Below are 13,285 nucleotides of genomic sequence, written 5' to 3'. Positions count from 1 at the left end.
TACGAGAACAAACTCGTTAAATTTCGAGAAAAAAGTCGAGATAAAATGTTGAGAATAAACTCGTTAAATTACGAGAAAAAAACACGTTAAATTTCGAGAAAAAAGTCGAGATAAAATGTTGAGAAAAAAGTCATTAAATTACGAGAAAAAAGTCATTAAATTCCGAGAAAAAAGTCGAGATAAAATGTTGAGAATAAAGTCATTAAATTCCGAGAAAAAAGTTGTAAAATTACGAGAACAAACTCATTAAATTTCGAGAAAAAAGTCGAGATAAAATGTTGAGAATAAACGCGTTAAATTAGAGAAAAAACTCGTTAAATTTCGAGAAAAAAGTCAAGATAAAATGTTGAGAATAAAGTCATTAAATTACGAGAAAAAAGTCGTTAAATTACGAGAAAAAAGTCAAGATAAAATGTTGAGAATAAAGTCATTAAATTACGAGAAAAAAGTCGTTAAATTTCAAGAAAAAAGTTGAGATAAAATGTTGAGAATAAAGTCATTAAATTACGAGAAAAAAGTCGTTAAATTTCAAGAAAAAGTCGAGATAAAATGTTGAGAATAAAGTCATTAAATTACGAGAAAAAAGTCGTTAAATTTCAAGAAAAAAGTCGAGATAAAATGTTGAGAATAAAGTCATTAAATTCCGAGAAAAAAGTTGTAAAATTACGAGAACAAACTCATTAAATTTCGAGAAAAAAGTCGAGATAAAATGTTGAGAATAAACGCGTTAAATTAGAGAAAAAACTCGTTAAATTTCGAGAAAAAAGTCAAGATAAAATGTTGAGAATAAAGTCATTAAATTACGAGAAAAAAGTCGTTAAATTACGAGAAAAAAGTCAAGATAAAATGTTGAGAATAAAGTCATTAAATTACGAGAAAAAAGTCGTTAAATTTCAAGAAAAAAGTTGAGATAAAATGTTGAGAATAAAGTCATTAAATTACGAGAAAAAAGTCGTTAAATTTCAAGAAAAAGTCGAGATAAAATGTTGAGAATAAAGTCATTAAATTACGAGAAAAAAGTCGTTAAATTTCAAGAAAAAAGTCGAGATAAAATGTTGAGAATAAAGTCATTAAATTACGAGAAAAAAGTTGTTAAATTGCGAGAACAAACTCGTTAAATTTCGAGAAAAAAGTCGAGATAAAATGTTGAGAATAAACTCGTTAAATTAGAGAAAACACTCGTTAAATTTCGAGAAAAAAGTCGAGATAAAATGTTGAGAATAAACTCGTTAAATTAGAGAAAAAACTCAGTAAATTTCGAGAAAAAAGTCAAGATAAAATGTTGAGAATAAAGTCATTAAATTACGAGAAAAAAGTCGTTAAATTACGAGAAAAAAGTCAAGATAAAATGTTGAGAATAAAGTCATTAAATTACGAGAAAAAAGTCGTTAAATTTCAAGAAAAAAGTTGAGATAAAATGTTGAGAATAAAGTCATTAAATTACGAGAAAAAAGTCGTTAAATTTCAAGAAAAAGTCGAGATAAAATGTTGAGAATAAAGTCATTAAATTACGAGAAAAAAGTCGTTAAATTTCAAGAAAAAAGTCGAGATAAAATGTTGAGAATAAAGTCATTAAATTACGAGAAAAAAGTTGTTAAATTGCGAGAACAAACTCGTTAAATTTCGAGAAAAAAGTCGAGATAAAATGTTGAGAATAAACTCGTTAAATTAGAGAAAACACTCGTTAAATTTCGAGAAAAAAGTCGAGATAAAATGTTGAGAATAAACTCGTTAAATTAGAGAAAAAACTCAGTAAATTTCGAGAAAAAAGTCAAGATAAAATGTTGAGAATAAAGTTATTAAATTACGAGAAAAAAGTCGTTAAATTACGAGAACAAACTCGTTAAATTTCGAGAAAAAAGTCAAGATAAAATGTTGAGAATAAAGTCATTAAATTCCGAGAAAAAAGTCATTAAATTACGAGAACAAACTCGTTAAATTTCGAGAAAAAAGTCAAGATAAAATTTTGAGAATAAACTCGTTAAATTACGAGAAAAAAACACGTTAAATTTCGAGAAAAAAGTCGAGATAAAATGTTGAGAATAAAGTCATTAAATTACGAGAAAAAAGTCATTAAATTCCGAGAAAAAAGTCGAGATAAAATGTTGAGAATAAAGTCATTAAATTCCGAGAAAAAAGTTGTTAAATTACGAGAACGAACTCATTAAATTTCGAGAAAAAAGTCGAGATAAAATGTTGAGAATAAACGCGTTAAATTAGAGAAAAAACTCGTTAAATTTCGAGAAAAAAGTCAAGATAAAATGTTGAGAATAAAGTCATTAAATTACGAGAAAAAAGTCGTTAAATTACGAGAAAAAAGTCGAGATAAAATGTTGAGAATAAAGTCATTAAATTACGAGAAAAAAGTCGTTAAATTTCAAGAAAAAAGTTGAGATAAAATGTTGAGAATAAAGTCATTAAATTACGAGAAAAAAGTCGTTAAATTTCAAGAAAAAGTCGAGATAAAATGTTGAGAATAAAGTCATTAAATTACGAGAAAAAAGTCGTTAAATTTCAAGAAAAAAGTCGAGATAAAATGTTGAGAATAAAGTCATTAAATTACGAGAAAAAAGTTGTTAAATTGCGAGAACAAACTCGTTAAATTTCGAGAAAAAAGTCGAGATAAAATGTTGAGAATAAACTCGTTAAATTAGAGAAAACACTCGTTAAATTTCGAGAAAAAAGTCGAGATAAAATGTTGAGAATAAACTCGTTAAATTAGAGAAAAAACTCAGTAAATTTCGAGAAAAAAGTCAAGATAAAATGTTGAGAATAAAGTCATTAAATTACGAGAAAAAAGTCGTTAAATTTCAAGAAAAAAGTCGAGATAAAATGTTGAGAATAAAGTCATTAAATTACGAGAAAAAAGTCGTTAAATTTAAAGAAAAAAGTCGAGATAAAATGTTGAGAATAAACATATTAAATTACGAGAAAAAAGTCGTTAAATTACGAGAACAAATTCGTTAAATTATGAGAAAAATGTTGTTAAATTTCGAGAAAAAAGTCGAGATAAAATGTTGAGAATAAACTCGTTAAATTACGAGAAAAAAACTCGTTAAATTTCGAGAAAAAAGTCAAGATAAAATGTTGAGAATAAAGTCATTAAATTACGAGAATAAATTCATTAAATTACGAGAAAAAAGTCGTTAAATTATGAGAACAAATTCATTAAATTACGAGAATAAATTCGTTAATTTAACGAGTTTATTCTCAACATTTTCTCGAAATTTAACGACATTTTTCTCATAATTTAACAAATTTGTTCTCGTAATTTAACGAATTTGTTCTCGTAATTTAATATGTTTATTCTCAACATTTTATCTCAACTTTTTTCTTGAAATTTAACAAGTTTTTTCTCGAAATTTAACAACTTTAATCTCAAGCTGGTTTTATTTTTTTATTATTGCTTGGCCCTAATCCTCTTCCGTAGGGGTCCCCTTCAGGGACCTGCAAAATAATAATAATAATAATAATAATAATAAAATATTATTTCAGTTGTGAGTGGATGTCTGCAGTTCAGTACCACAAGAGTTTAGGCCTTGTGAACAATGTCATTAATCTGTGTGAGGAATGACAGCAAGTGATATGAACAAACACACAGAACATGACCTCTGACAAACCAGATTAGAGTGCTTCCTTTTTAGGAACTTGCACTAAGGTACAGAATTCTTTTTACTTATAAATGGCTCACAAGGTGTAAATCTTTGCAGGACTGAACACTCTGCAGTGCAAACAAGCGCTCTTAGCTCACATCGCTGTTCTCTGTGGTGTTAAGGCCTGATCACACCAATAACTATAACTACAAAGATAACAATATCTATATTAGCATCCACACCAATACACCAAAAATCACGTTGTATTTTATACAAAACTAACTAGACTTATCCAAATGGGAAATGAGGAAAAAATCATAACTAAATCTATTTTCATAGTATTTCATTTTCTCCATAGGGATTTTTTTATTAAATGAAAACTTATAAATTGTTTAAGACAGTCCCACTGTAAATAAGCCTATCAGAGGATGTTAATCGATAGTCTTTGCGTTTATTAAAGTCATCAGTTTGCATAATTTAAACTTATTTTTTTAAAGAATACTGATATTTTTATTTATTATAGCCTACATATATTTATTATAATTACATTTTATTTTTTATTTATAATAGGCTGCTAATACTAATTATGTTATACTTATTTTTAATTATTAATTTAAAAAGTACTTCTGGCATACATTTAAATTGACGCACTGGTGTTTTTATTTGTCGCGTCTGATTTAGATCTGTGTCCTTAACTGATACGTTTCAAGGTGAAGTATGTCGTTTCTGTGACACTAGCAGCACCTAGTGGATTACAAAAATACAGCATATTTTGCACGTCGATTCAAACATCACGAAAGCTCGTACAGGTGCTTGTGAAGGCACGTCTCAACAGGTAAATATGGGCTACTCTCAATAAAAGGTCCAACATATTACTTTTTGCTGTGTTGCTATTTGTCATGAGCAAGCAATTGAGTAAACTAACACTGAGAACGCGAACATCTCACATATTAGCTACAAACCCATTCAAACTGCATCGGCCACATTTTTGACATGACGCACGGCACCACCCAGCATACCCAGTTAAAAAAAGTCTGCAATATACAATAACATTCTGTTTATTATGAGTGCACATACATTAGCTCATCCATGAATATGATTTCTGCCTGAGACCCGTTGGATTCTTTTCCACAGGCTGTAGACATGAAGACAACAATTCCGCAAAATTAAGGCGTCATCAAGCTATGCCTTTGTTTTGAATAAGTGACCTCTAGCAGTGAAAATTACATATTGTGCCTTTAAGTCAAGTGGATTCTAATAGGCTGTCAATGTTTATGTTTTCATCAGCTGGAAAAAAAAAAAATCACTCTAAAAAATTATTCAAACGATATTGTTCCTCTGTGTCTTTATCATTATCGTTTTAGTTGTGCGCTTCTCTATTCTCATACATTAAAGGTGCCCTAGAATTAAATATTGAATTTATATTGGCATAGTTGACTAACAAGAGTTAAGTACATGGAAAAGACATAAACTGAGTTTCAAACTCCATTGTTTCCTCCTTCTTATATAAATCTCATTTGTTTAAAAGACCTCCGAAGAACAGGCGAATCTCAACTTAACACTGACTGTTACGTAACAGTCGGGATCATTAATATGCACGCCCCCAATATTTGCATATGCCAGCCCATGTTCAAGCCATTAGACAAGGGCAGAACGTCTGGATGTGCACAGCAGAATCATCAGACTAGGTAAGCAAGCAAGAACAATAGCGAAAAATGGCAGATGGAGCAATAATAACTGACATGATCCATGATAACATGATATTTTTAGTGATATTTGTGGATTGTCTTTCTAAATGTTTCGTTAGCATGTTGCTAATGTACTGTTAAATGTGGTTAAAGTTACCATCGTTTATTACTGTATTCACGGAGACGAGAGAGCCGTCGCTATTTTCATTTTTAAACACTTGCAGTCTGTATAATGCATAAACACAACTTCATTCTTTATAAATCTCTCCAACAGTGTGTAATGTTAGCTTTAGCCACGCAGCATAGCCTCAAACTCATTCAGAATCAAATGTAAACATCCAAATAAATACTATACTCACATGATCCGACGTATGCATGCATCATGCATGACGAACATCTTGTAAAGATCCATTTTGAGGGTTATATTAGCTGTGTAAACTTTGTTGATGCTGTTCAAGGCAAGCGCGAGCTCCGGGGGAGGGGGAGCACGAGAATTAAAGGGGCCACAACCTATATATCGGTGCATAGTTAATGATGCCCCAAAATAGGCAGTTAAAAAAATGAATTAAAAAAAAATCTATGGGGTATTTTGAGCTGAAACTTCACAGACACATTCAGGGGACACCTTAGACTTATATTACATCTTTTAAAAAGAAGTTCTAGGGCACCTTTAAAATGATTAATGAACCTTTACAGTAATTTTTATCATTAAAGCCCACTTACACCAAGAATAACTATATTAGCATCCAAATCAACAAACAATAATATTGTTTATTATAATCTTGCACTGCAATTATGATGCCTGTCATTTAAATGCTCAAGCTCTTTATAGTCGGGTGAATTCTGATTGGTTGTCAATGTTTTTATCATTTATCAGCTGGGAAAAAAACCCTTGTAAAAGTAATTCCAACAATACTGTGTTTAACTTCTATGTTGTTATCATTATAGTTGTGGTATGGACTTCCCATTTCTCACAGAATTAGAATGATTAATAAACCTTTATTGTTTCTATTATATCATTTTGATGCTTTACAGACCTAGTCCGTGAATAAATAAAAGTGCAGGAAACTAAAGTGATCTATATGCTCACACACAAATGCCACTTATGTAGTGAAAGCTAACACAGGAAACCGTTGGGATCGCATGAGAAGGAAACCAGTGCTTTTATAGTGTACACCAGTGCTTTCAAGTATATCCCATCAACACCACAAGAAGGTAAAGAATGTTGTTTAAGCAGCAAAAAGTAATAAAATGTAGGGGCAACAACAAGGCAATTCTTTGTACACACAGCATACCTAACAGCGTCCTTCTCCACATGATGTGGTAAAGTTCCAAAAAGGTGTTACTAAAGTGTTTGACATATGAAACCTTACAAAACATAAAAACATCACCACCATGGTGGGCCTGAGGGCTGTTGAAAGGTCCCTGGTCCAATCAGTTCAACTGCAGCATTAACACCTCATTGAGGTGCCAATGGGAGTAACTGACACCCAACAGGAGAAAACTCTAATAAACATCATCTCTAGTTAAAAAAAATGCCCACAATGGAAATCATAACCATGGCAGGAAATAGTGATATGCTGAAAAAGCCAATGGCAGCTGATTATGTAAGTGTTCTCTGTGCAGGAAAAGGTCAGAAGAACCGTACTGACTGTTCTGAACTGTGATGCTAATGAAAAGCAATCATGCATAATTATGGCACAATTTCTTACTCAGTTAGGCTTTTAACAATATGGTCCTAATGTCATGTTCCTACCACTAATAGAGTGAGACCACACTGAAAAATCTGGGATTTAAAACTCTACTTAAATCTGGAAATCTCAGATCTTCTGACACTGTGTAACGGCAAAGACTGTATAAATATCAAGACAGTTTATATACTGTATATTAATATGAATGGGAGAAACTGTCATGTGCAGTATGGCTGAATAAGTCCTGTCTTCTAAATAAAAATGCCAATCACAATTAATTATAAGATAAAGTTTAAAATAAGAAATAATGTCAGTGAGTAATATAAATTCACTATTGAGAGATATAAAGTCAGAATTATGAGAAGCAAAGTCACATTGTGAGATATTTATAGTCACAACTGAGACATTAAAGGTGCCCTAGAATTAAAAATTTAATTTACCTTGGCATAGTTAAATAACAAGAGTTCAGTACATGGAAATGACATACAGTGAGTCTCAAACTCCATTGTTTCCTCCTTCTTGTGTAAATCTCATTTGTTTAAAAGACCTCTGAAGAACAGGCGAATCTCAACATAACACTGACTGTTACGTAACAGTCGGGCTCATTAATATGTACGCCCCCAATATTTGCATATGCCAGCTCATTCAGAATCAAATGTAAACATCCAAATAAATACCATACTTACGCGATTAGACATGCTGCATGACGAACACTTTGTAAAGATCCATTTTGAGGGTTATATTAGCTGTGTGAACTTTATGCCGTTTATGCTGTTTAAGGCAAGCGCGAGCTCCGTGGGCAGGGAGCGTGAGGAATTAAAGGGGCCGCAGCATGAATCGGTGCATAGTTAATGATGCCCCTAAATAGGCAGTTAAAAAAATTAATAAAAAAAAATCTATGGGGTATTTTGAGCTGAAACTTCACAGACACATTCAGGGGACACCTTAGACTTATATTACATCTTGTAAAACATTCAATGGCACCTTTAAGGCTTGGTTTCACAGACAGGGCTTAGAATAAGCCAGGATTAGGCCTTAGAAAAAAAACATTACTGGTGTGCATGTTGAGACAAAACAATGGCACTGACATATTTTAAGATATGTCAGTGCAAGTTGCTTTTAGTTAAAACAGCTCAAGCATACATTTTAGTCTGGGACTATAGCCTTAAGCCTTGTCTGTGAAACCGGGGGTGAGTCACAATTACGAGAAAAAGTTGCAATTGCGAAATATAGTCACATAGTGAGATATCAAGTCACAGCTGGGAAATATTAAATAAAGGCGAAAACGAGCCAAGTTTTTCCTCCTTTTGGTAACGTCAAGACTTTAGAATATTAATGCTTCGAGATCACCAAATTTATATTTTAATAGAGGGAGGAAGTTTTAATGGCCCATTATCCTGCTATTTTGACACAGACAGTGATTCTTCAGTGAGGCTTATAGTTGCAGTTCTTTCAGTGTAAGCTGAAGTCTTTGAAGCTGTTTCCTGGTGTGTGAGATGCTGAATTGCAGCCAGTTCTTACTAAGGGAGTAATGTAGCCGGGTATCCTCCCTGCTCCTAAAGATCTACAAACTATCAAGGAAAACCTCCAACAGTGAGGTCAATGGAAAGATCATATCATTTTGAGCTTACAACATTTTTATTTAATTTTTAATTTTTATATAAATATTCATAACTCAATTGGCTTGTAAACATTTGTTCAGTCTCATAAATCCATTTTATGTTGCATTTTGTAGTTCTGGTTTATGGTCTTTCTAAGTGCTGCTTTTCAGGACTGTGCTAAAGCTTCCAAGAGCCAATGTTTTCCATTAATACGATGTTTGGAAATCCCGCTTGGCATGTGGTCATCGCTTTCATCGGCCAGACGGGTCAGGGTGACTGGCACCTCCTTTGCTCTGGCACTGTCTGTAGGAGTATGAGACGGTTCAAAGCTGCATCCAGGCACAAAGGGGAGACTTGTTCCCCTCCACTCACTGACCTTAGACCAAATATGAAGCTCTCACAGCCTGCAGGGGAGAGTGAAATCAAAGGCATGATTCTGCCACCTTCGCAAAATCTCGCATCGGTGAACGTTTGGGTCAGACGTCACCGCTGAAAGAAACCTTGGCCAGCAGTAAAGCTGTGCTCTTAACAAATCCTCTTAAGAAATCTGTAGCCGTTGGAAGACTAACAAGAAACTCATTCTGTATGTTACACCTAAATGTTCCTGGGGAAAAAGGCCTACAGGATGTGAATGAATAAATAAAAATATAAATGTATGTAAAAGCCAAATCTGTAATGTGTACCATGATTTTGTTTTTAAAAATGTAAATATTACTAACAATATACCACACAAGCCAATCTTAAGACACTTAAAAAGGACCCGAGAAGGCATGCAAGAAGATGGGGGACTGCATCGTGCATCATGCATTCACCCATCCATCCATCCATCCAACTCTCTCAGCGCACACATTAATCCAGCACATTAGACTGTCAGCTTGAATACATTGACTACTGCATGTGTCAACAGAGATCTGCTTGTCTTGCCCACGGAGCAGCTGAGGTATACATGACCTGACACTCGCACAGAGACTCGTCTGAACGCCTGGAGAAAAGGGAAGAGAGGGAGTCAACAAACTTACATGAGGTCTATGGCGGGGTCACAGATTAAAGAGGCACCCACTGGTCTCAAACGGGAGTAAAACTGTAAGTATGTGTGATATGAGGGTCCAAGCTGTTTCAACAGAACAAGATCAGGTGTTGAAATGAATTCGTATGGGACCGTCCGCCTTTGCTGGAATGCAGCGTTTGCATGTTTAACTAAAGCCTGGGATTTCACGTCTCTTTAGATGTTTCTTCAAATAACAAAACATCTATGCAAATAATCATTTGAGAATGAATCTCTTTGTAACAATTCAAAGGCTGAGAAAGTGAAAACAAGGCTGAAATGCACACAATGTCATACACACCATCCAAGGATTTGGAAGAGCTGAAAAAACCTGCCAAGTCCTCAAAAAGTACGGAGCCCCAGACATGACATGCAGGAAAAAAATAGTAGGCTAAATCGTGCGCACGATTTACTATTTCATTCCCTCGATTTATAAATCGAGGGAACGAATTAGTAAATCTTGTGCACGTTTTAGTAAATCGTGCACACGATTTAATTTTTTTTCTTGCATGTCATGTGCAGGGCTCCGTAAAAAAGGAGCCCTGCACATGACATGATACTGTTTTTTTTTTACATGTTAGGTTTTGATCTGTATGATGTAAACTTTTCAGGCTCTTGTTGGTTGGTGCAGTGCTGCAATCTGGAAAGATTTTAATTGTACACACAAATCCTTTCCTGGCATAACATTCTGGCAGTACAACCAATCGAAACAGTCATACCTACCAAAGAAGGTATCGTTTACGGTCAACTGAGGGGTTTTCCTTGGCCATGTAGGATTATATGAGATATCAGAGAGTCCCTGAACAGTGTGTACCTGTACACAAATTTCAATCTCAGGGTCATTATCATTGTCACTGGGAAAAATTTCTGGAATGTTTTCTCCCCTCTGGCCCATGAGGCCAGATTACTGCAGCCCTAAAGTGATGTTCTACATTCCCCCAATAGATCCTGTGAGCTTTTGAAGAAAAACTTCAAAAACTGGAGAAACATTCCTCACTTGTTATTGACTACAATTACATGAGAAGACTTCTCCTGTCTATTGGTCCTTAGCACGCATCTGGAGGAGAAACAGAGACGCTTGCTGTCTCTCAGGATTGTCGGACCAGTGCTATGGAAACAAACCGGCTGCAGCGCTGCTGCCACTTAAGAATGAACAAATATTAAGGATTGAGACCCAAATCCATGTAACTATCTAAAAATAAAACTCTTTGACCAATTTCCCATGCTAATCACTAGAATAATCTTAACCACAGCTCTCTGTCTGAAATCCTTTAACTCTGTCTAGCTTCAACGATAAATGTTCTGTTTTTGTGTGTTTGGCATTAAAAAGAATATTTCAACCAAAAATGAGAATTCTGCCATGACTGTATGTTGTCATTTTTTTCAGTGTAACAGAAAAGAACAACATATTGAACAATGTTAATTTATATTATAGAACAACTAACACTAAACAAATAAAAAAAATATGGCAAGTCTGTACGCACTCGATTCACTAAAAAGAATAGACCCATAAGAGTCGTTAATATGGGACTCAGACTACACTAGTTCCACTCTTTGTGTTTGATTCACTAAAAAGAATCGACTCATACTGAACTTTGTTCTGTAATCTGACTACAATTCACCCTTCACCAGGAGTTTGATTGACAGGTTATCTGACCAATCATAACGGCGAATCCACCATTTTGTCCGACAAACAAATCAGACCGGAGAGTTAGTAGATTAACATCGGTGGACTTGAACTTGAAAAATGGTGTATTGACGTCTTTCCATGGTTGAAACCAGATAACTTCTGATTCTGGTGTTCATTCATGATTATTTCGTGCAATAACTAGGAAGAGATGATCAGTTTACGTTTCGCTTGAACTGAGATGCTAGAGCGACACATTAAAGAGGTATGGTCCGTGTACGTTTTGATAGTTTTCCAATCTGAAATGAAATACGCAGAAACGAGAAAACGGTCGATTCCCGTTTTTTAGTTTGTTAAAAAAAATGGAAAAAAAGAGATTTTGACTCGATTTTTGTTTTTCCGGGTCACGGATAGAAAACGGAAACACAACTTCAAAACTCGTTTTCCACATGTGGGCGGTCATTACACGCCCCTTTCAGTCGATTGGTCTATCAGATCTGAGCCAGCGATGTCATCTTCAGTTTGTTCAACAAAATAACAGTCCTCTGCCGCTATCAAACTATCAAAACGGACCAGGTATTTATTGTTTGAATTTCTTTAAAAAAAAATGACAAAATTTGAAAGCTAAGACTTTTTTTCATACCAAAAGTAACATCCTCTGTCTTGTCTGTCGTCACATTGTCAGCGTCCTCTTTGTGCCGCGATGTATTTTTCAATGCGTGAGAACATGATGTGTGGCGCGAGAGCGCTATGGCTTGTCGGACGTAGTGACAGTAACTAAGGGGGGTGGGTCTTTCTAAGTGTCAATTGGCCACACAGTATGTTTTTTATTCACACACACACACACACACACACACACACACACACAAAAAGTAGCCTATGCATTTATATTGCCATGTATGATTTACTACAAAATAACCAAATTATGAGTCATTTACTCAGGAATTGGACTACAGTGGCTGTGCTGTATGTGTTTGAGTCACTAAAAACATCCAAATCCTTAAAAGTCATTCTCTCAGGAACTGGACTACACTGGTCACACTACATGATTTTGGTTTACTAAAAATAGGAGTCATTTGTTTGGGAATCAGATTACAGTGTTTACACTGTATGTTTTTGATTCATTAAAAAGAACTGGCTCATTAGAGTCATTCATTCAGGAATCAGACTACACTGGGAGCATTGTATGTTTTTGATTCACTAAAAAGAACAGATTTATTAGAGTCATTTGTTCAAGAATCAGATTACACTGGTTCTGTTGTATGTGTTTGATTCACTAAAAACAGCCACCTCATAAGAGTCATTCACTCGGAAATTGGACCACACTGGTCAGTCACACTGTATGCTTTTCATTCACTAAAAAAGGACCGGCTCATACTTTTTTAATCAGACATCACTGGTTGTTCTAAACATCATTCAGGTCAGGTATAAAAAAAAAAAGGAAACTGCTTCCGAAATGGCAGACTTTAACTTTTTTTCCTGGCTTGATACTTAGGGTCCTTTAGGAAGAGATAACATGACTTTTTAGAGCACTGTTTTTCCACAGGGCCAAGAGTCTTTTGATAGATGTGTTTGCATAACTGGTCTGTCTGTGGTGTTAGAGGGTTTGAAAAATCAGGCCAGCCAAGGAAAGTAACACAGCTGCAACTGCTGGCCCCCTTGCTTTACATTAGACCTTAGGCTATCACAAAGATACCTTTATGCAGAGAGCCACTGAGTTCAAGGAAAGGAGGGAGAGCACACACACACTGTGAACACAACAAGTCAGAGCACAAGGAAGAGAGGTAAGTATGTTCAAATGGAAACGTGAAGGTGCAAAAGGTTACATTGCAATGCTATTTAGGTACTGCACATTTGCAGAGAACTATTTGGGAAAAAATATACACATTTCAGTTTAAAATAGAAAAGACACTCAAAGTGCAGCATCACAGAAGCAGGAGTCATCCTGGCATCTCAAACAGGACTCAGGAGGAGTTCAAAAAAGAGACTCTCTGCGTAGACAGTGACAAAAAAACATTTGTTTGTAATGGATCAAGAACG

The 13,285-nt window shown here is 34.6% G+C and overlaps 1 long non-coding RNA gene across 1 annotated transcript in view; it reads right to left on the bottom strand.

Moving 5' to 3' along the window:
- The window catches only part of LOC125277815, a 33,405-nt gene that overhangs the window by 6,630 nt on the left and 13,490 nt on the right, over positions 1-13,285 (bottom strand). The window lies entirely within an intron of this gene.

Source organism: Megalobrama amblycephala, linkage group LG11 (genome assembly GCF_018812025.1).
Source record: "Megalobrama amblycephala isolate DHTTF-2021 linkage group LG11, ASM1881202v1, whole genome shotgun sequence".
NCBI lineage: Eukaryota > Metazoa > Chordata > Actinopteri > Cypriniformes > Xenocyprididae > Megalobrama > Megalobrama amblycephala.
Note: the sequence above shows the minus strand (reverse complement) of the source record. Positions and strands in the feature narration are given on the sequence as shown.